This window comes from Capricornis sumatraensis, chromosome 4 (genome assembly GCF_032405125.1).
Source record: "Capricornis sumatraensis isolate serow.1 chromosome 4, serow.2, whole genome shotgun sequence".
NCBI lineage: Eukaryota > Metazoa > Chordata > Mammalia > Artiodactyla > Bovidae > Capricornis > Capricornis sumatraensis.
The window spans coordinates 97,610,543-97,635,756 of record NC_091072.1 but is presented as its reverse complement, the minus strand read 5'-3'; positions in this window follow the sequence as shown (position 1 = coordinate 97,635,756).

Below are 25,214 nucleotides of genomic sequence, written 5' to 3'. Positions count from 1 at the left end.
GCTGAAACTCCAGTACTTTGGCCACTTCATGGGAAGAGCTGACTCATTGAATAGACCCTGATGCCTGGAAAGACTGAAGGCAGGAAGAGAAGGGGATAACAGAGGATGGTTGGATGGCATCACCAACTAAATGAATATGCATTTGAGTAAACTCTGGGAGTTGGTGATGGACAGGAAGGCCTGGCATGGTGCAGTCCATTGGGTCACAAAGAGTCAGACACAACAGAGCAACGGAACTGAACTGAAATATTGGAATTATGGACTTTCAAGCTGCATCAATACTTCCTTAGAGGTATTATTGCATAGACTAGTTAAAAATGATTATCACCGGTCAGAACTTCAAATGTGTAAAGATAATTATAATATACCTTTTAACATATGATTATGTGGAGAGATCTACATAATTTCTATTTATCTATCTATATATATCTATCTCCACATCTATCTCTCTATATCCTAAATGGTATATAACACAATTTCTTTACTCTCCTTATTTCTAGTTAAGACTTTCAATGATTTTACACGTTTATGTGAAAGATGAGTTACTACCTTAAATTTTCTGTCTCAGAGACTAATTTTTATTCACCTTGTAGATTTTAAACTGCTACTGTTTTGAAATAATTTTGACTTATAGAAATGCTTGCAGTAATGTGACAGTGTCTCAGTCTTTCCTTACTTTTCACAATTTGGCAGTTTTGAAGATTACTGGTCAGTTACTTAGTGGTTTCTTCCTTGGTAAAATGTCCCTCATTTTGGATTTGTCTGTTATTTTCTCATGATTGGGATGAGAATATGTATACTTACAGAAATTTTCCAATTAGTAAACGCAGAAAGAAAGAAGGAACAGAAAATCATCTTTAGAAAAATGCCATAGTAATAATTGCCGAAGATAGCATCTACTGATAGACAAGACTTCCCTCATAGCTCAGTTGGTAAAGAATTTGCCTGCAAAGCAGGAGACCCAAGTTCAATCCCTGGATCAGGAAGATTCCCCTGGAGAAGGAAATGGCAATCACTCCAGTATTCTTGCCTGGAGAATCACATGGAGAGAGGAGCCTGGCAGGCTACAGTGCGTGGGGTCACAAGAGATGGACACGTCTTAGAGATTACATCACCAACATCACTGATAGATGCAATAATTAAGAGCCCTGATTCTTTTTATTGGAGAACGTGCTTAGAAATCAAGATCTGGTTGCTATGAGTGCTCATTGCTACTGGAGCAGCATTATATCTAGGCTCTCCAGTGGAAAAAACTAAGAATTATAAGTACCTATATTAACCCATCCATGCAAACACATCTATATTTACTTCTGTATCAATTTGTCTATATAATTAAAAACATGAACTTATTTCTCTTTCTTTGTAATTCAATAACACAAAGTTTATCCTAGCCTTCTCTCTTTATCAGAAAATTTTCTCCAAACCAAAAAAAAAAACTTAGTTCATAACATATACAAACTTACATCACCAATTCTAATCAATATATGCATAAAAGCATTTCAGAATTGCCAGAACATACCTGTGTGAGAAGACAATTTATTACTGGACTACAGTGCTTCTATAGTTTCTTTTTTTAACCTTATGATATGTAATCAAGACACTATTTTCCAAAGTGAAATATTAGTTCCTTTTCCTGCATGATACAGTTATGTTATTCACTTACAATACAGTTTAGTTCACTTGTTATTGTTTTTAATTCCACTTTGTTCCCTTCATTCTTTTATGTTTTATTTATCTTTTCTAGGATTTGTGTGGGGTTTCCCTAGTGGCTTGGTGGTAAAGAATCTGCCTGCAGTGCAGGAGACTTTCAGGAGATGTAGGTTCAATCCCTGGGTCGAGAAGGTCCCCCTGGGGAAGGAAATGGCAACTCACTCTAGTATTCTTGCCTGGAAAATTCCATGGACAGAGCAGCCTGACAGGCTACAGTTCATGGGGTCACAAAGAATCAGACATGACTGAGTGACTTATCAACAACAACAACTGTAAGAATCGTGGTTATATAAAAGTGTATACTAAAAGAAGCAATATTTGTTCTCAGTCTCTAGTACCCAATTCAAATTTCACTCTTCTTTTCAGTCCTTTTCCTTCAGCACCTATAAGCAACTGATTTGTAATTTTCTGCTTTGTTTTTCCTGCGCTTCTTTAGCAAAGATGGAAAGATGAATCTCCTTTTCCTGCTTAACATTAAGGATTGCATGTTCCTTTTTATTTAGCTGCTGTATTAATTTGCAGGGCTGCTGTAACAAAGTATTGCAGAGTAGATGGCTTAAATAACCCTCAAGCTCTTTACATGTTACTGCTAAAGCAAGAAGACTTGTAAATTGATTTGAAAAGCCTAAAGTCATCCTAATTCTTTTGCCTTTGTTAATTATTTAAACTTTTGTCTGCAGGTTTAGATTTATTCTTTATCTTTGAAATCTGAAAGATTTACCCTGATCAATCTCAGAGCTGATCATTTTGGGTTAATTTTTGCAGGTACCTGGTGAACATTTATATTGTTAGTTTCAGCACTTTTCTGTTACTAGAAAGTTTTCTGAGATTACAGTTTTAAGTAATAGCTCTATTTCAATGCTTTATTTTATTTCTTTAAGGATTTTGATATTTTAAGTGTTTTACTTCCCTGTATTTTTATTACTTCCAATATTATTCTCACTTCCATTTTCTACTTATTTCTCTCTGATCATTTTTACTTCCTTCTTTATGTCTCTGTCTTTGCTTGGTTATTGTTCTGCTTCCCTTTAATGCCCTTTATTAATTTATCATTTGAGCCTTTTCTACTTTGGATATCTCCTAACTTATTATCTATTTATGAGCTAATTTTGTCTTTTTAAAAATATTTCTTTGCTGAGTGCATTCAAATATTTTTCTTCCTGATTTTTGTCCATTTCAGTTTATAATTTGTAAGTTTCTGATTGAAGATTATTTATATCATTAAATACTTATTCAATTACCTTAATAATTTTTGGACTATTGACACAATTTCTTGTTTCATGGAGTTTTTTGTAAGGGGTGTGAATTTCCCTCAGTTTATATTGTCAAATAACTTACTTGTATGACATGCTGTTTCCTGAATTTCTGTAATTATGGTGAACTTGCCTTTCCTTCTTTTCATGTTTAAAATTTTCAGGCATTTTATAAGATTTCTACTTTACAGTCAGAAGAGCAAGTCTGTTTAAAATTTTCAGGCATTTTATAAGATTTCTACTTTTACAGTCAGAAGAGCAAGTCTAAGTACTTTGGTGGTTTTCCTTGTTCATTCTAGTGGTGGGAAATCTTATTTTATGGATTTACTTTGTCTTATAAGCTATTAATTTTTTTTTCTTTTTTCTTTCTGTTCCTTTTTTACTTGACTCTAAAAAGGTGCTTCTTCCTTTATTATTATTTTTGTTTCTTCCCTGGAATCTACATGTCTCAAAGTCTAATTTTTAGATTGCATCTGGCTCTTTAAATTTTGCTCTTCCGTTTAAAGCATAACTACCCTTTTGAGTCACCTAGACTGTGAGTATAGTCGAGTATATTTGAGTCAACTATACTTTGAAGTTTATTCCCTGTGGCCTGTGTTCCAGGTAGAATTACTTTTTTCTTCTGTTGTTTTGTATTGAAAAGAATGATTAGGAGGCAAGTAGCAAGGCTAACCATAATTGTTCTATTTTCATTCACCTGTATGTAGGTCAATAAACAACAGTTAGAACCAAACAAGGAACAATGGACTGGTTTCTAAATGGGAAAAAAGTACATTTAGGCTGTATATTGTCACCCTGCTTATTTAATTTGTATGCAGAGTACATCATGTGAAATGCTGGGTTGGATGAAGCACAAGCTGGAATTAAGATTTCTGGGAGAAATATCAATAACCTCAGATATGCAGATGATACTATCCTTATGGCAGAAAGTGAAGAGGAACTAAAGAACCTCTTGATGAAGGTGAAAGAGGAGAGTGAAAAAGTTGGCTTAAAATTCAACATTCAGAAAACTAAGATCATGGCACCACTTTATGGCAAATAGATGGGGAAACAATAGAAACAATAACAGACTTTATATCTTGGACTCCAAAATCACTGTGGATGGTGACTGTAGTCATGAAATTAAAAGGTGCTTACTCCTTGGAAGAAAAACTTGGACAAACATAGACAGTGTATTAAAAAACAGAGATATCACTTTGTTGACAAAAGTCTGTATAGTCAAATCTATGATTTTTCCAGTAGTCATGTATGGATGTGAGAGCTGGACAATAAGAAAGGCTGAGACCTGAAGAGTTGATGCCTTCGAACTGTGGTGTTGAAGACTCTTGATAGTCCTTGGATAGCAAGGAGATCAAATCAGTCAATCCTAAAAGATATCAACCCTGAATATTCATTGGAAGGACTGATGCTGAAGCTTCAATACTTTGCCACCTGATGGGAAGGGCCGATCCATTGGAAAAGACCCTAATGCTGGGAAAAATTGAAGGCAGGAGGAGAAGGCAGCAACAGAGGACGAGATGGTTGGATGGCATCATTGACTCAATGCACACGAGTTTGAACAAACTCTGGGAGATAGTGCAGGACAGGGAAGCCTGGTGTGCTGCAGTCCGTGGGGTCACAAAGAGCTGACACTACTGAGCGACTGAACAAAAAGATTCAGTATTTTGAGAAAAGAAACTTTTCTATAATTTGTATGAAAAATTAGTTCTATTTTCTCCAATGAAAAATAAAAAATTAATTATTTTAAGTGTACATGCTTCTATAAGATCCTAATACAAGTGTTTCTCATTTTTAAAAATTCAGTTTCAAAACACTGATATCCCTATAAGTGATATCCACTAAGGAAGGTATTTGGAAAGCAGTTTCATATGGCTGTAGTGTTTGCTGTGATCAAAGTTTCCTGACACTCTTTAGAAGTGCTTTCTGAACTAGTTTCTACTCCACATTTAAAAATCCCCTCAATCTTTTCAGTCATACCTTATCTTTGGTTCTCAGTGACAACACTCTGCCTGAGCATTAGCTTCATTATGTTCAACTACTATCATAAAATTGAGTACAGTCTCAAAGGATAAAAGTTTTATCTTTCAGTCTAGTTGTAGAATTGCTTTTATGGAACATAAAACAATTTTAATAGAGTAACTAAACATACTTTGGACAACCAAGACGACTACCTTGAAGGAGGAAACTAATTTAGATACATAATACTAGTGTTTCAGCTTAAAATTTTTTTTCATCACTATATAGTTTCAATTCTCCTATCACTAGTAAATGTGTTGAATATCCATGAAAATAATGACACATCCAGTTCATTCTTTCTATTTCAAATAATAAATGAATATCAGCTGGCTATTTCAATCTTAGTTAAATTTCACAGTAGTTTTACAAGTGCTTTATAATTATAATTGGAACCTATTTTAAGTATAAAATTGTATTAGTTCAAAAACATTCCATACAAATATTAAAGTAGCATCATGTATAACTATGCTAGTTTTTTTAAAGACATTTCTCAATTTTTGTTTATTAAATAAATATCTCCTCTCATTAACAGTTGCCTATTTGGAAACATATAGTGCTATTTTCTATATAGGCATTCATGCTACTAGTATATATGAAAGTTCCCTTTGACATAAAAAACATGAAAAATAATGAAAAGCAAAAAAAAACAATGGTAATCAGAATATAAGACTCTTATGCTTATGGTTTTCTTCCATATCTTATCATTTGCTATTCAATTTTTTGTGACAAAATATATTAATTTTGTATTTCCCTAAGATGCAAAATGTTTTAAAGGAAGTGATCTCATTCCTTACATTAATTTTGTTGTTGTTTAAGATACAATGATATGATCTTTCAAAACGTGAAACCCATGCTATGCATTCAAATGAAGATTTACTCTAAAGTAAGTAATTTATATCTCTGATCTTTTACCTTCTGTTTAGTCTTTTAAATTTCCACGTACTGCACAGTGAGGACTCATCTCACTGTGGGGAATGGAACTAGCGTTCTGTCACTAAGAAAAAGCAAAGAGAAAGATTGGCTCATTTTAGGATACTTAGATAAGAAAACTGCATGGATCTAAGAAACTTATTTATTAAGATAAAGATTATACCCTCACATATTAAGATAGACTAAAGTAATGATTATCAAATCATATTAATTACTTTTAAATTGATTATTATAATTATCAGGTTATAAATTCTAACTCTCCATACTATAGAGTATCCTAATGTTTGAAGTCTGTAAGTTTGATCATTTAGTAAGGAGTCTGTATTTTAGTCAAGCAAGATATATATCATATTATAATCACTCGGCAGGCGTTTTTCAGGGATTAAAAATACCAAATACAAACTTTCCTCATTCTTTATCTTTCTTTTAATTTGCTCACTATAGCAAACACATTCAGGACTTATTTTTAAGGTAAGTCAGAATATATTTAACATTATTTTTATAAATCAATTTCTTTAAACTTTATTGGTACAGATAATATGAGTTTGAATCAAGTATCATAGTACTTTGGCTTTGAAAATAAAGCTGTTTTTTAACATGTTAGTCTAACAGAAAGTTTCTAGTTTCACACTGATAGATGATTATTACTCTAATTTGATCCAACTAAATGTACTTGGAGCATAATTTCAAGTGTAGTTTTCTTTATATTTATTAAAAAAAATGAAAAATCTAATTATTTCTTATGCAGAATTTATCTCTTATATAAAGGCTTTGACACATGGACTGAGTCCCTCTTTTGGACTTTAATTCAACAACCTCACATGTTTACCGTTACTAGTTTTCTCACTGGGAATACTTTCAAAGTAGCTAGAGCATATTCATAATAGACTTAGTATAGTTTTTTTTTTTTTTTTTTTCTTCATAGGGAATTTCAGGGACTTCCAAATATCCATCTCTTGAAATACTGAAGAATTATTTAGGAAATGATATAATAAAGTGAACAAAAATTTTGACTGGGCAATAAGCCATGCATGTATAAACTATCTGTATACATATGTGTATGTGTGTGTGTGAGAGAGAGAGAGAGACATACAGACAGACAGATAGGCAGTAGCAGGGGTGAGGAGGGTGGCGGGAAGAAATCTAGATCAGCTGGATCTCTTACTTCCCCACTCCCCAGTAGGATTTGTCTCAAGAAACATCTTTAGAGGTTAAATGCGCTAAAGTAGTACTGTATCTGGAGAAGGTGATGGCGCCCCCACTCCAGTACTCTTGCCTGGAAAATCCCATGGACGGAGGAGCCTCGTAGGCTGCAGTCCATGGGGTCGCGAAGAGTAGGACACGACTGAGCGACTTCACTTTCACTTTTCACTTTCATGCACTGAACAAGGAAATGGCAACCCACTCCAGTGTTCTTGCCCGGAGAATCCCAGGGACAGAGGAGCCTGGTGGGCTGCCGTCTATGGGATCGCACAGAGTCGGACACGACTGAAGCGACTTGGCAGCAGCAGCAGCAGCAGTGTATACACGGTGTACCTGAATCATGTGTATAGATATGGCCTGAACTTTTCTTTTTACACAATGCACCATGAAGTAAATACGTGCAAAATATTGACATAAACCCTTTGTTCTTAATTAGAAAATTCACATAATTATAACACAGAGAAGATTTCAATTGTAAAGGTGAAGTAGAGGGGATAATAGTAGGTTTTTCCCTGACTTTTAAAAACTCGTAGCAGATTTTTAATAGACATCTGAAATGGAAAGACCCGTTTCAGACCAAGAAAGACAAATACTATAGGATCTTACTTGTGCATAAAAACAAAACAAAACAAAACAAAACTGGACTCCAGATACAGAAAACAGATTGTTGTGTGAACAGGGTTAAAAAGTACAATCTTCCAGTTATACAATAAATAAGTCCTGGGGATATAATATACAGCATAGCAACTAGAGTTAATGACAGACTATTGAATATTTGAAAGTTAGTAAGATCTTAAAACCTGTCATCATGATAAAAATAATAGTAACTATGTGGTGAGTGATATTAACTAGACATTGTTATAATCATTTTACTATATATATATATAATCATTATGTTGTATGCTTGAACCAATAGAATGCTATAAATCAGTTACATCTGAATTAAAAAATTAAAAGAAAAAAAAATCCATAGCTATTAAATTGTCATTTCAATTTTGTCACTTCTTTCCAGTATCATTCCAATATTTGTAGCATCTATAGTTCACTTTAGCAAGACGACAAATACATGCCCTATGCTTTATAAGATTAAGTATGCAAATATTTAAGTAGAGCAAGAAAGAATAGAAAAAGAGGAAAAGAGTCCACAAGAAATGAGTAGATTTAGGCTATGTTTTCCTTTCATAAGGTGAAAATCCTTGCTGAAAATACCATAATTTCTTACATATTGTCATTTCCTTTTGTTATTATTACATGCTATAAGTTAACAGGAGCTAGTATATTTCTAGAAGATGCAGAGAAGGCTGGAGAAGTACAAAGCCTTTTATCAGTGTGATGCACCTAAGGTGTAAAGGGTAGGAAACAGCCTTATTAGTAGAAGCTGGTTATCTCTGAAACTGCTTCCATGCACAACTCTGCCAACACAGAGGCTGATAGGAGTGACTGCCAGGGGAAATCAGCCAGAGAACTGTCACCAACTTCAGTCCAGTGTTCCCTGCTGGAAATGTTTCCCTACTTGTTGCATGAGTATCTAGTACATGTGATGACCATACATGAACAGTGAAACAAAAGGAAAAAAAAATGTAGTTTACCCAGATGAGAAATTAAAAAGGCATTAAGAAGTGATGGAGAAGGCAATGGCACCCCACTCCAGTACTCTTGCCTGGAAAATCCCATGGACAGAGGAGCCTGGTGGGCTGCAGTCCATGGGGTTGTGAAGAGTCGGACACGATTGAGCGACTTCCCTTTCACTTTTCACTTTCATGCATTGGAGAAAGAAATGGCAACCCACTCCAGTGTTCTTGCCTGGAGAATCCCAGGGATGGCGGAGCCTGGTGGGCTTCTGTCTATGGGGTTGCACAGAGTCGGACACAACTGAAGTGACTTAGCAGTAGTACCAGTAGCAAGAAGTGACATGTCATATGAGGCTTATGAGATACATAGGCCTGTTCATAAGACTGGCTCTTATGTGTGTGTGTATATATATACACACACTTTTTTAAGCTCCAGTTACCTTATGAAGACCTTGGAGTATATTATTGGTTCTCAACTCTGGCGGAACGTTAGATTTATCTGAAGAGCTTTAAAAGTATTCATATCTGTCAAAGGCCCTAAAAGTACAGCCTAGGCATAAATTTTTATTTATTAACTTCCATATGTGATCCTGTGTATAACTGGACATTAGAAAGACTGAACAGTGTTTTAAGTGATTTAAGTGTCTTCCACATTTAATTTTCCATATTTTCTAGGAAAGCTCCATTTTTCCTAGCTTTCTCCATTCTCCTTGCTTCTTTGCATAAATACCCTCTTTACATACTGAAGACTAAAAAAGATAAAACAGCTATTATTTTATCTACAAGTATTGTAATTAAATATTTGATTGTTTCATATGTGTATTACTCTGCCGCTGCTGCTGCGAAGTCGCTTCAGTCGTGTCTGACTGTGTGCAACCCCACAGATGGCAGCCCACCAGGCTCCCCTGTCCCTGGGATTCTCCAGGCAAGAACACTGGAGTGGGTTGCCATTTCCTTCTCCAATGCATGAAAGTGAAAAGTGAAAGTGAAGTTGCTCAGTCGTGTCCAACTCTTCGTGACCCCACGGACTGCAGCCTACGAGGCTCCTCTGTCCATGGGATTTTCCAGGCAAGAGTACTGGAGTTGGGTACCATTGCCTTCTTCAACTCTGCCACTACAAACCTACAAATGGTAAATCATATCAGGATAAGCTGTTTCATATGGATGGTGGAATAACTGGGAAACAAGATACAACTAAGATATTCTAATATTCCATTCTATCCTAGAATCATAACTTTCTTAGTCCAGGATGTTCCAGGAAGATTTTTAGTAAAATCCTCAGTGAAAGCATTCTACTTGACAAGGTCCAGACTCTGAGTCAACTATTAAGATTTGCTAGAATTTATTATAAGCACTCTTGGGCATGTCGTGGAGAAATTCCCCAACTGTTCCAGAATAAGAAGTGAGCACATGGGAGTTTGTGCCATTTCTTATAGTACATGCTGTGGTAGGAACTATATAACTAAAGCAGAATCAGCAAACACTGAGCAGTTTCTAGAAAATAGAAAGAGGTTTAAATGGTTAAAAACTATCATAACAAATATAACCAAACCATATGACCATTAAATAAAAATCCCAAAGTGCTGATTTGAAATCAGGACTGTGAACTCAAACTATATTTTAAACAAAGGACATATTTGCAAGCTTTTATTACCAAAAAACTCAGAATAGGGACCAACTCAGTAGCAGTGAGAACACTTTGGCAAATAAATTGCATTCTTTAAATATTATTTTTGACCAAAGAAACCAGACTTCTTGAAGAAATAGCTAATTAAACATATGGTGCCAGAAGTATTCAGGAAGGGCTTAGAATATGCTGTCATACTGAAAAGAAGCAGGACTCTGTGGTCCTTGCTCCCCGTGTCCTCTTCTGTCTGTGAGAAAACTTTAGCCAAAGAATAAGCTTAGTCAGAGAAGTGAGAACATGTAGAAACAAAGGAAAATTGTCAAGGGAGAGCAAATAATAATGTACTCATTAAGCATAATCAAGGACCTTTAGGTCTTCTTTCAGGGCTATACCTAATATTCTGAGCTATATCTATGAGCTGTCTTATAGATAGTGAAACCCCCACCAGGTGGCAAAAGTTAAGTATATGATGACCAGCCTGTAGCCATGATATAAGCTACCATCATTTTGAGAACTGGCTTCAAAGAAATGGAAACAAGCCAACCCTGGAACTAAAGACTAACTATACTTAAAACAATCAAGATGAGGCTGATTGGACCACCAGTGACCAACTTCAAGATGACTGCTAGACCTGACTGTGCTATTTATGCACATACTACCCTCCCTTCACCTATAAAAACTCTTGCCCACTGATTATCAGTGGGAGGAGAGTTGGCCTTTGGACAGGACTCTATTATCGTTTCCCCCGTTGTCGGCGTCTGAAGTAAAGCAAGCTTTCCTTTCTGCCAACCAGGCCTCTTTTTTGGTTTTTGAGCTGCAAGAAGACAGACCACAACTTTTGGTAATAATACTAGAAAACTCTTAAAGACCACTAGATTATGCAAAGGAACACAGGTGCCACTGAGAATAAACTATGATAGCAAAATTTGTGAATTGATAAGAATAATAACTACAAGAAGTTAAAATGAGTAAAATATATTAAAACCATAGATTAATCATATTAACAAAGAAGAGAAAAAGTGAACTCAATTTCACTTTCAGAGGATTCTAGGGAGCAAATCATTATTTCAAAACTGGTGAGTTAATAGGAGAAGTCAGATTTTAATCTTCCTTTTTTACATAATATTTACATTGGCTTAATGAAATGGTTGATAAAATGTTTATTAAAGTATTTTTTAGCCAGTAAATGTATAAATAACCATAGATTTAAAGTATAAAATTTTTCAACTTCTAAAAATTCATGGATTTTAGCATTGATAACTATGTGTGCTAACACTGCATAAAGAAAGGCAGATAAATAGTAGAAATAGTCTCACTAAGATGTTTAAATCTGAATGTTATCAAGTCTCTGGTTTAACAAGAAGGAAATACAGAGGAGAAACGCTAAAGGATATCAAAGGCAGGAATGAGTAAAATTCAGACAGTTATATTAACAATCTGATTTCCTCAACAAAATCTTTCAAAAAATATAAGAAAATAATAAACTAGACAAAGAATTAATAGTCTATAGCAGAGAAGGCAATGGCAACCCACTCCAGTACTCTTGCCTGGAGAATCCCATAGACGGAGGAGCCTGGTGGGCTGCAGTCCATGGGGTCGCGAAGAGTCGGACACAAGTGAGCAACTTCACTTTCACTTTTCACTTTCATGCATTGGAGAAGGAAATGGCAACCCACTCCAGTATTCTTGCCTGGAGAATCCCAGGGACTGGGGAGCCTGGTGGGCTGCTGTCTATGGGGTTGCACAGAGTCGGACACGACTGAAGTGACTTAGCAGCAGCAGCAGCAGACCTATAGATTGGGCTTCCCTGGTGCCTCAGTGGTAAAGACAGTCATCAGATTAGCTTGATACATTTGTGAAGGGCTAGGAAGGCTATGGATTAGCACCAAAAAGCTAGGCCTATGAATTTGGCCATGTCCTTGAATTCTTCTCCTTTGTGAAATAAAGAGATATAACTGATATTTTTTTCATGTGATTGTCATGATCAGTATTGAATATTTACAGTAGGTTGAAAGGTAGATGAATAGATTATGATAGGTAGAATGATAGGTAGGTATTAATAAGTAGAGGCATAGAAGTGGCAAATGCTGGAATTGAACTCAGATTTGTCTAGCATCATGATTAAACTAGTATAACATCTCTTAACGCTACTTATAAACTTGTTAACTGTGATCAAAGACAGAAAGGGCAATTTATTGCTTACCATTTACATTTTAAAGATATTCCAGCTGTCATCACTATTCATCAATACATTCAGGTTAGATTTAAACATTTCTCAGGGAACTGTAAAAGAAGATAAAATTGGAGTATCTTCTCCATTGAGAATAAATGTATAATAGCTTCAAGGTGGTAGTTCAGAAATGAAAGACGATGATCAATGTTTAATCATCACAAACTTAAGTCACTGCTGTCTAAACTTCCCATGGTCACGCAGGCCAAGTAAAGCAGAGGACTCCTACAGTTTATTTCAGGTACTTTCTCTTTATTCATGCTTATCTTCAGCTGTACAATATGTAATATGGAATTACTGAAATGGAAGGCTATTGTGACATTTCAGAGTAGTCATGCACATTTTCCTGGAGAGAAAATTAATTATAGAACAAAATGAAGATGAAAAAACACAAATGAAAGGTGATAAAAATAGCAACAATAAACTGTCTTTTATGGACTTTTAGAAGTCTGAATATCATCTGAGAACAATAATTATTCTGAGTGTGTCTTCAAACTTCCACATTTCTTTGCTCTTCTTAAAGAAATTTGTTATTTAATATTATTAATGAGATTTAATATTAATGAATCTTATGCTCTTTTCTAGAATTATTTTGTGTCAATCTGAATGTCAGCTTCCTCATTTTGAGCTATAACTTTTTAATGACACATATGATCTAACCTTTTTTAATGCTTCCTTCCAAAATGTTGCATTTGCTATTCTCTGCCTTAGAACAATCTTTCTGGATAGCCCTAAAGCTAGTGTCTCATAATTATTTGAGCCTTTGTTGACTGCTAATATTTAGTTGTTGCTCTCATTTTTTCCTGGTTTGCTATTTCATATTATTAAAAACCATCAATACTTAAAATCATCAGGGTAATTTATTTTGCTATCATATTGTTTGTATCATTGTACAAAGTTTCTTAAAACCAGGACTATTTTCTTATCTCTTGTGTAACTCCAGCTAGTGCACATGTTGGATTAAACTGATCTTTTAACACACACCCTAGAGCTTGTTCATAACATCCATGTTGTCACCAATGGACATGTATTAAAATTGAAAAGTTAGTCAATTGTCTATGTAATTCAAATAGAAACACTTGATTAAATGGTTTTTGGAAATGTGCTTTAAAGTTCTGTCAGTGAATGATGGGACAGAACAGATCAGAGGAGTCAGATATTAAGAAAACAGCGATGTTTACTAGGATCAGTCAGGTATAAAGTTCAATTTAGCTGCTGATAACCAAAAAGATTAGGAGCTTTCCTGGTTCTCAGATGGTAAAGAATCTGCCTGCAATTCAGGAGACCCAGGTTTGATCCCTGGGCCGGGAAGATCCCCTTGAAGAAGGGAATGACAACCCACTCCAGTATTCTTGCCTGGAGAATTCCGTGGACAGAGGAGCCTGGCAGGTTATAGTTGTGGAATTGCAAATAGTCAGACATGACTGAGAAACACACTTTCTTTTCATCCAGAAGGTATGACAGATGACTTGGTGATTCATACCAGCAGTGAACGTGTTAGAGTTTAATAAGAAGGAACAAGTAGTTGCCAACAGGTAAAACTACACAAGGACAGAGCAGTCTGTGTGAGCAGAGATGCATAGAGAGTATCAGGAGAATGGAATTCTAAGAAGAAAAGGAGTAGGAGCGGGCACCCAGGATCTAGATAGGGTTTTTTCAGCTACACTTTCTTGAGAAGAACTGGTAAGGCAGAAACCCTGTTCCTCAAGCTTTAATGTACAGTGTAGGAGGAAGGTAGGCAGAATCCTGCTTTCTGGTATTAAGACATAATATGCTGATTTTGCTTTATTTTTTAAGCCTGCTCAATATTGGAAAGCTCTCCTTACTTAAGTCCCCTACATATGAACCCTTGAGTTGAGAACTTTCAAGGATGTGAACATGTCTTCAGATGTCCAATCACATAAGTTAGTTCACATATCTGTTGCACATTGTCAGGTGCATGCATCCTCGATAAATGGTAATGTTTTGTGTACTTTACTGGACTGGACTGTATTGAGAACAGTAGTACAGCATCTTTATTTCAAGCCCAGGATGTCCAAAAGTAACCATAAAAACAGTGATGATTGTAGCTAGTGCTGCTAAGGAGTGCCAAGCACCAAGAAGGACGAAAAGAGACAAGAGAAAGAAGAAGTAACTGACAAACTGAAGACATTCATGATGCAGAAAGAGCAAGGGGATTTTCTTTATCTGAGGAGGCACTGTTAGGTTTTGAGAAACAGGACCTGAACGTAGAAAGGTACACGGAGGTTGCAGAAGTTATTCAGAATGCAATCCAGTGCTACTGTGTCATCTGTGATGAGAAAAACAGAGCTACCACCCAGACATCACTGGATCATTTTTTCAAGAGGGTATATAGAATTGAATCCAGCAAGGAACCAAAACCTGTGCTACGAATGCCAGGTGTGAGCGAAATTGCAGCTTGCCCTCCATCTCCTTTTGCTGAGGATTTTTCAGTTCTACCATCTTCCACCTCCTCTCCCTACTTGTCAATAACTCTTCCTGCCTGTTCACTCAAAGCCAGCCCCTGTATGCCAGCTGTTGTACTGTACTACTGTCCTTTTCAAGGCACTGTATTGTAAGATTAAACATGTTTTTATTTTTTTCTTGTTTTTTTTATGCAATATTTGTGAGAAAAGTATTATGAATCTATTATAGTACAGTACTATATAGCTGATTGTGTTAGTTGGGTACCCAGGCTAACTTTGATGGACTTACAAACAAATTGGACTTATGAACACACTCAGAACAGAACTCATTCATATTTAGGGGACTTACTTTATTCATATAGCCACTCCTGTTTTCTTTTGATTACTAATTAATTGGAACATATTTTTCCATTCTTTCACTTCCAATTATTTCATTTCTTTGAATCATAAAGAGAGTCTATTATATGCAACATATAGTTGGATCTTGTTTTTGTTCCTGGACCTGTGAATGTGCTCTCAGAATAGAATTCATTTGTATGTAGGGTACTTATTGCACTGACTAAAACCACAACTGATCCAAGACCATGATCAAACTCAACTTGAAAGCAAAGGGAAAACAAATGACTGGTTAATTAGCTTATGAAAAGTAGTAAATGATTCTGTTTGGTAGTTATTTGCAGAATCTGTGTTTGGATTCCTCTTCTTCATAAGCATATCTTAAGGACCATTATCAAGTTCAAAGTCAACCGGTTCAAAAAGGAGACAATAATCCAGTTTAGGAAAAGTCCATCTTTTTTTTTTTTTAAAGCTATATAGTAATAAGAACAGAAAGGTGGAATTGTATTTGTGAGATATGTGTGTGGTAGCAAGACAAGAAAGTAAAAGCTTGGGAAAATAGGCCTTTCCCAAAGCTAGAATTATCTCAGTCTTTGCTGGGCACATGACTTAGAATATTAGTGATAAATGTATCTGGTAGGCATTCACACAGGTTCACAATTCTATTTTGACCACAATTTGAGTTTCCAAGTCATCACTGGCATACTTTCAAATCAAACTCTGATTCTGGAGGGAAAGAAGATAGAATAACTCTGAATAGAATCTTTTATTAGTAATAAGCTCAGCAAACCTCACATGGTAGAAATATCTCAGAGCAGTTCTACACCAGAGGAAGACTTAGCAAAGGGAATCCATTTACTTGGCAACACATTTCCTTTTGGAAGTCACATTTATTTGCCTTAATCCAACCCCACAGATTTCAGTTCACTGACAAACCAGCAATCTTTTAAAAAGGAAAGAGGAACTAAAGCCACATGCTTCTTCAGTCCGAGTTGAGTCATTCTGATTTAATTACATCACTGAAAAAGGCAGACAATTACAGTTCAATTAAGGATGTATAACATGAATCAGATTATAGTACAGAAGAGACTTCAAACGATTTGTGGATTTCAGGATGAAACTTTTAAGGATTAACAAATGAACTTCAGTGGTTTCCCTAACCATTCTGAGTGAATTTCAACTAGAGTATTTAATCAGAAAGATCTGGAAAGCAGATTTTATTGTTGCCATTTCAGCTAGGTTACCTTCACCATCGAACTGAAACCTGCCCAGATAGTGTCCTCTCTTGAGTGTTGAGGTGCTACATAAAAGATGATCCTGACAATAGGAATTAGATCATTTATATTGATAAGAAGCTTTTATTCTGGTTGTTTTTTTTTTTTGAAGTGAGTTTCCCCTTCACCCCCTTTTACTGTAAAGAACGTTTTCTTTCTAGGTTTCTCACTGCGATAAATAGCTCTAAACTTAATTTTTAAAATGCTCTGTGGTTGTTTCAAAGTCAGTTGAAGGATGCAGGTCAATTTTCTTCTGGTTCATTTTTCTTTTCCTACTTTCAAATATATGCTGAGTTCACTCACAAGGATTTACTGTGGGGTGAATACAACAAAATTTACCAGGAGTGAATAAGACTGTAGGATCCATTCCGAAAGAGGAAATTAGAATCAAAAAAAGTATTGATAATTTAATGAAATGTATTATTTGGGAATATTAAATGAATGGAATCAACATTCCTGTAAGAATACTTGACTTTATTCAATTTTCTACTGCTATTGCATCAGTCTTATTCTCATTATATTTAAATAAATAATAGGCTAATTTATACATTAGAAAGGTAATAGAATGGCTATTTTACTTAATAAGTGGACATTTCTGTTCTACCAGATTATTTTATAATTACTCATTCCAATCATAGTATTTTGAATTTTTGTTTTAAATTACTAATTAAAAATATTTTATTCCATAACACCCTGTGAACACAGAAGCATAGATAGGTAATGATAGCCTATTTATAACTTTGGAATTATCATAATAAAGCTATAAATTCATCCTCTGTGAAGTCGTGTCCGACTCCTAGCGACCCCATGGACTGCAGCCTACCAGGCTCCTCCATCCATGGGATTTGCCAGGCAAGAGTACTGGAGTGGGGTGCCATTGCCTTCTCCAGAATTTACGCACTTACTTAATTAGAATATTTTGGTAACTGTGCCTAATATGCTTCTCTAAGAATCTGTCTCCCATGCAACTCCAGCAACAACCATGATTCCAAGTTCCATGTTTATACTTCTTCGATTTTCTGTATAGTTTTGCTATACGTATGTGTCTCTTTAAACATGAAAGTTTTTTGTTTGGGTTTTGAGTACATAAAAATCATGATATAATGTATGCATTCTACAAGTTTTAAAAATTTAACATTAAGATTCATTTATGTTGTTAAATTGAAATAGTTTCACCACTGTGTCTCTTGAGCTTTATATATATCGTGTGTTAGTTGCTCAGTCATGTCCAACTCTTTGCAGTCCCACAGACTGCAGCTTGCCAGCTCCTCTGTCCATGGAATTCTCCAGGCAAAATACTGGAGTGGATTGCCATTCCCTTCTCAGAGGATCTTCCCAACCCAGAGATTGAACCCAGGTCTCCCTCACTTTAGACAGATTCTTTACCATCTGAGTCACAAAGGAAGCCCATTGTTTCACTTACTCTCTCAACAGCTCCATGAGGTACATATTTTTTATTCTCATACTGAGTGTAAGAAATCAAAGCTGAAGAAAATGGAAGGACATAGCTCAAGGTTACATCTCAGGAAGGTGACACCTACCCGTGGTTGGTAGCTGAGCCTCTCTTGACTTCTAACTCTGTGTTATTTAATATAGAACAACTGAGACTTCCACGTAACAGAAAAAGCTCAAACCTAAATTGTTTTTGAGGTTGTAGTATCACCATTTTACACATGAGCAAAGTGTATATAAATGGAGATATTTCCAAAAGTTGTCTATTGCAGGAGGCAAAAGAATGACCCTACCAAGATGTCTACATTTAATTCCCAGAACCTATGAAAATATAATGTTACATGAAAAGGGCTAAAATTGTTGATGGAATTCAGAATGCTAATCAGCTAACCATAAAATCAGGGCATTTTCCTGGATTATATGGGTTCAATATATTCACAAGTTATCTTTTAAATATTGAAGAGAGAGGCAGAATTATAAATGAATATACCTGCTTGAATAAACAGATTTCCAATGTGATGAAACATTTATAACTGCTGGTATATTGCATTGTCCACATATCATACTTGGAATTTTAAAATATTTAATTAGTATATTTGGTTGATGTAATACATTTAAATAGTTCAAATTCAAAAGATATGAAAGAATAAAGAGTGAAAAAGTCCATTTGCCATATCTGATCTCTACATTATTCTTTCCTTGCAACCTATATTATTACTTTATATGGCTATTTTCCACATGTATTTTATATTTGTATAACCAAATGTGCTTATAAATATATGCTCTCATCCTCATCTTTCACATAATTGCTAGCATACTATACACTACAGTATGCTATTGTACACATTGACTCTTAACATTTGCTAGAAATACTTTCACTGGGTGAAAAGCATTCTTGTAATTTATTAACCAACTGCTTAGAATTTTCCCATTCCGTTGTTTTCCTCTATTTCTTTGCATTGATCACTGAGGAAGGCTTTCTTATTTCTCTTATTGCTATTCTTTGGAACTCTGCATTCAGATGCTTATATCTTTCCTTTTCTCCTTTGCTTTTCACTTCTCTTCTTTTCACAGCTATTTGTAAGGTCTCCTCAGATAGCCATTTTGCTTTTTTTGCATTTCTTTTCTATGGGGATGGTCTTGATCCCTGTCTCCTATACAGTGTCATAAACCTACATCCATAGTTCATCAGGCACTCTATCTATCAGATTTAGTCCCTTAAATCTATTTCTCACTTCCACTGTATAATCATAAGGGATTTGATTTATGTCATACCTGAATGGTCTAGTGGTTGTCCCTACTTTCTTCAATTTAAGTCTGAATTTGGCAATAAGGAGTTCACCAGAGTCAGCTCCTGGTCTTGTTTTCACTGACTGTAGAGAGCTGTATAGGCTGTATAGAGCTTCTCCATCTTTGGCTGTAAAGAATATAATCAATCTGATTTTGGTGTTGGCCATCTGGTGATGTCCATGTGTAGAGTCTTCTTTTGTGTTGTTGGAAGAGGGTGTTAGCTATGACCAGTGCATTCTCTTGGCAAGATTCTATTAGCCTTTGCCCTGCATCATTCTACATCCCAAGGCCAAAGTTGCCTGTTACAATAGGTATCACTTGACTTCCTACTTTTGCATTCCAGTCCCCTATAATGAAAAGGACATCTTTTTTAAGTGTTAGTCCCAAAAGGTCTTGTAGGTCTTCATAGAACCATTCAACTTCAGCTTCTTCAGCATTACTGGTTGGGGCATAAGCTTGGATTACAGTGATATTGAATGGTTTGGCTTGCTAACGAACAGAGATCATTCTGTCATTTTTGAGATTGCATCCCAGTACTGCATTTTAAACTCTTTTGTTGACCATGGTGGCTACTCCATTTCTTCTAAGGGATTCCTGCTCACAGTAGTAGATATAATGGTCTTTTGAGTTAAATTCACCCATTCCAGTCCATCTTAGTTGGCTGATTGCTAGAATGTAGAAGTTCACTCTTGCCATCTCCTGTTTGACCACTTCCAATTTGCCTTGATTCATGGACCTAACATTCCAGGTTCCTATGCAATATTGCTCTTTACAACATCAGACCTTGCATCTATCAGCAGTCACATCCACAACTGGGTGTTGTTTTTGCTTTGGCTCCATCCCTTCATTCTTTCTGGAGTTAATTCTCCACTGATCTCCAGTAGCATATTGCATACCTACTGACCTGGGGAGTTCCTCTTTTAGTATCCTATCATTTTGCCTATTCATACTGTTCATGGGGTTCTCAAGGCAAGAATACTGAAGTGGTTTGCCATTCCCTTCTCTAGTGGACCACATTATGTCTTCAAGAAAATTAGAGATACCAAGGGAACATGCAAAGATGGGCTCGATAAAAGACAGAAATGGTATGGACCTAACAGAAGCAGAAGATATTAAGAAGAGATGGCAAGAATACACAGAAGCACAGTACAAAAAAGATCTTCACAACGGAGACAATCACGATGGTGTGATCACTCACCTAGAGCCAGACATCCTGGAATGTGAAGTCAAGTGGGCCTTATAAAGCATCACTATGAACAAAGCTAGTAGAGGTGATGTCATTCCAGTGGAGCTATTTTAAATCCTGAAAGATGATGCTGTGAAAGTGCTGCACTCAATATGCCAACAAATTTGGAAAACTCAGCAGTGGCCACAGGACTGGAAAAGGTCAGTTTCACTCCAAAGCCAAAGAAAGGCAATGCCAAAAATTGCTCACACTACCGCACGCTTGCACTCATCTCACACGCTAGTAAAGTAATGCTCAAAATTCTCCAAGCCAGGCTTCTGCAATACGTGAACTATGAATTTCCATATGTTCAAACTGGTTTTAGAAAAGGCAGAGGAACCAGAGATCAAATTGGCAACATCAGCTGGATCATCAAAAAAGCAAGAGAGTTCCATAAAATAATCTATGTCTGCTTTATTGACTCTGCCAAAGCCTTTGACTGTGTGGATCACAATAAACTGTGGAAAATTCTGAGAGAGATGGGAATACCAGACCATCTGACCTACCTCTTGAGAAACCTATATGCAGGTCAGGAAGCAAGTTAGAACTGGACATGGAACAACAGACTGGTTCCAAATAGGAAAAGGAGTACGTCAAGGCTGTATATTGTCATCCTGCTGATTTAACTTATATGCAGAGTATGCTGAAATCAAGATTGCCGGGAGAAATATCAATAACCTCAGATATGCAGATGACACCACCCTTGTGGCAGAAAGTGAAGAGGAACTAAAGAGTCACTTAATGAAAGTGAAAGAGGAGATTAAAAAGTTGGCTTAAAGCTCAACATTCAGAAAACGAAGATCATGGCATTTGGTCCCATCACTTCCTGGGAAATAGATGGGGAAATAGTGGAAACAGTGTCAGATTTTATTTTGGGGGACTCCAAAGTCACTGCAGATGGTGATTGCAGCCATGAAATTAAGACACTTACTCTTTGGAAGAAAAGTTATGACCAACCTTGATAGCATATTCAAAAGCAGAGACATTACTTTGCCAGCAAAGGTCCTTCTAGTCAAGGCTATGGTTTTTCCAGTGGTCATGTATGGATGTGAGAGTTGGACTGTGAAGAAAGCTGGGCACTGAAGAACTGATGCTTTTGAACTGTGGTGTTTGGAGAAGACTCTTGAGAGTCCCTTGGACTGCAAGGAGATCCAACCAGTCCATCCTAAAGGAGATCGGTCCTGGGTGTTCATTGGAAGGACTGATGCTGAAACTGAAACTCCAGTACTTTGGCCACCTCATGTGAAGAGTTGACTCATTGGAAAAGACTCTGATGCTGGGAGGGATTGAGGGCAGGAGAAGAAGTGGACAACAGAGGATGAGATGGCTGGATGTCATCACCGACTCGAGGGACATGAGTTTGGGTGAACTCCCGGAGTTGGTGATGGACAGGGAGGCCTGGGATGCTGCTATTCATGGGGTCACAAATAGTCGGACACGACTTAGTGACTGAACTAAACTGAACTGACCTAGAATTTTAATGAGTTGATGAACCATGATTTATTTCACCATTCTCTTATCAATAGATATTTAGACTGTTTTTACTTTTTTACTATTTATCATCCCCAAATAATGTAAATGAAAGTTTATTTTACCCATACGTTGTCAGCACAATATATTCTTAAGCTTTCTGATCTTTATCAATATTAAAGGAGAAAAAATTGTTTTCGTGTAATTTTAATTTATATTTCTTTTATGATTGAAGATAAGTATGTATTATTCTTTAAGATTTATTTGTATTTCCCTTTCTGAAAAATCTCATTATTGCTTTGTTCACTCTTCTATTATTGATTTTTCTCTTGTTAATATATGGAAGCTCTCTATATACTATGAAAAATGGCTTTGTGTAAACAAATGGCATGTATCTTTTTTCTTTATAGAAATTTTTGTTATGGCTGCATTTCTGATATTTTATTGAAATGCTAACCTGACATTTCAGTCAAATGCTTAATTGAGTGATAAATTTCAGGATGGGGTCATTGGCAGGGCCATTCTGCTGCAACTCAGCAACCAGGTCTCGTCCCACCATGGAATAACACCTCCATTTGCCATCAGGGTGTATTCATCAGATGTCATCTCGTGGCATATTCAAACAGCACAGGCTAAGTGTGGTTGCGAAGTTTTCCCATTAATAAGAGTAGATACATTTCTATGAACTTGTTTGATTTTTTCCTCCACTGATGAAAGTATAGGAGATATCTTTTCCTTACTCCTGACAGTAATGAGGTGAGTTTGAGATTCTCATAATTAAGAGTGATGTTTACTATAGGTATTTTATAGATATACTATAACAAGTTGAGAAAGTTCCCCTCTATTCCTAGTTTGTTGAGAGTATTTTTCATGTATAGATTCTGGATTTTGTCTTATCCTTTTTTCTGCATCTTTTGATACGATCATGTGATTTTCTTTTTTGCCTCTTGATTTCTTTTTTTGCCTGATGGATTATATTAATTGGTTTTCAACTGTTTAAACCAGCCTTATATATCTGGAATAAATTCAACTTGTGTTTGTGGTGTATAATTCTTTTTATCCAATGTTGGATTTGATTTTCCAATATTTTGTTGAAGATTTTTGTGTCTATGTTCATGAGAGATATTGGTCTCCAGTTTTTAATTCACATATATTTTTTTTAATAGGGTAATACAGACTTCATAGACTGAGTTAGGAAGGGTTTCCTCTTTTTCTATCCTCTGAAAGCGAATGTAGAGAATTGATATAATCTCTTCAGAATAACTGAACATTGAAACAAAACATCCATTGAAACACTTAGTCTGTGATTCATTAAATAATTAAACATTTTACTTCACCAAAATATCTCTGATATTTGCTTCTGTCCAAAATATCCATTGAGCCATTTGGTCCACACTAAAAAGTTCCTTGAAATTGGTCCTGTCCAAAACATCCATTGAGATATTTGGTCCATGATTTGTTAGCAATACAAATAACACTAACATTCAATTTTAAATGCTTTAATTTATTTACATTATATTTATTGTAATTCATGATGAATTTGGGGTTTCACATTTATTCTTGTTCTTACCCATGAATTTTGGCAGAGTTTCTCTTAATTCAGTGAGGAATCACTCCCAAGTATATTTTGACCTAATTATTGGCTTTATATTTGTTATATATGTTAACAATTTCAGTTGTAAAATCTGATTTTTGTCTATCATCATGAATTTGGTCGTCATACCAGAATGTAATTACCAAGAAACTGAGTGATAACTTGTTTATTGCTTTGCTATTCATCTTTTAATTCTTCAATATATCTCAAAATTGAAGGATGATGCACTATCAGCTTGTGGAGTTTGCTATACCAGCCTTCCTCGGCACTGTTCATTCCATAATCACTATTCAGTAATGATGTAGAACATTCCAAATTTCTGGTGGGAATCACGGAGCTTTTGATCTTTTGCCCCTGCCACATCTTACACAGACATATAGTCTCTCAATATAATCCACCAGGTCATCTAAATTTTTTTCTGCATTCTCCACAATGTACTCAAAATTTAATTTCCAATTTCCAAAGGCATAAATGAAAATCCAAGCAGTATGGCTGCACCCTTATGAGAGTTATTTTCTACTGTCATATATTTCCATGTTACACCCAAAGAACATATTTTTCACCACTGTGATTGTGAAAAGTAAAATAAGCATGTTTTTCCTTGTGCATTTCTTGGTAGTAATCAAATCGCATTCATATTTGCAAGCTTGAAATCCATCATACACAGTGAAGGGTTGATGTCAAGACTTCTTACTTATGCAAATGTAAATACTTTCCTCTCAACTTCTCATTGTTAGCACATAAATTAATGTCATAGTATAACCCAAACTGTATTGTGCCCAGTAAATAATTTAATGGACTGTGTTAGTACCATCTTGAAAGTGTCATCACTGAATAATGTGTACTGGCACTTAAGTATCAAATATTGTCATAAGTTTTGTAAATAGAAACAATTAGAACTGGACGTGGAACAACAGACTGGTTCCAAATAGGAAAGGAAGTACGTCAAGGCTGTATATTGTCACCCTGCTTATTTAACTTCTATGCAGAGTACATCATGAGAAATGCTGGGCTGAATGAAGCACAAGCTAGAATCAAGATTGCTGGGAGAATTATCAATAACCTCAGATATGCAGATGACACCACCCTTATGGCAGAAAGTGAAGAGGAGCTAAAAAGCCTCTTGATGAAAATGAAAGAGGACAGTGAAAAAGTTGGCTTAAAGCTCGACATTCAGAAAACAAAGATCATGGCATTTGGTCCCATCACTTCCTGGGAAATAGATGGGGAAACAGAGAAACAGTGGTTGACATTTTGGGGGGCCCCAAAATCACTGCAGATGGTGATTGCAGCCATGATTTAAAAGACGCTTACTTCTTGGAAGGAAGGTTATGATCAACCTAGACAGCATATTCAAAAGCAGAGACATTACTTTGCCAACAAAGGTCCATCAAGTCAAGGCTATAGTTTTTCCAGTGGTCATGTATGGATGTGAGAGTTGGACTATAAGGAAAGCTGAGTGCCAAAGAATTGATGCTTTTGAACTGTGTTACTAACCAGTCCATCCTAAATGAGGTCAGTCCTGGGTATTAATTGGAAGGACTGACGTTGAAGCAGAAACTCCAATACTTTGGCCACCTGATGGGAAAAGCTGACTCATTTGAAAA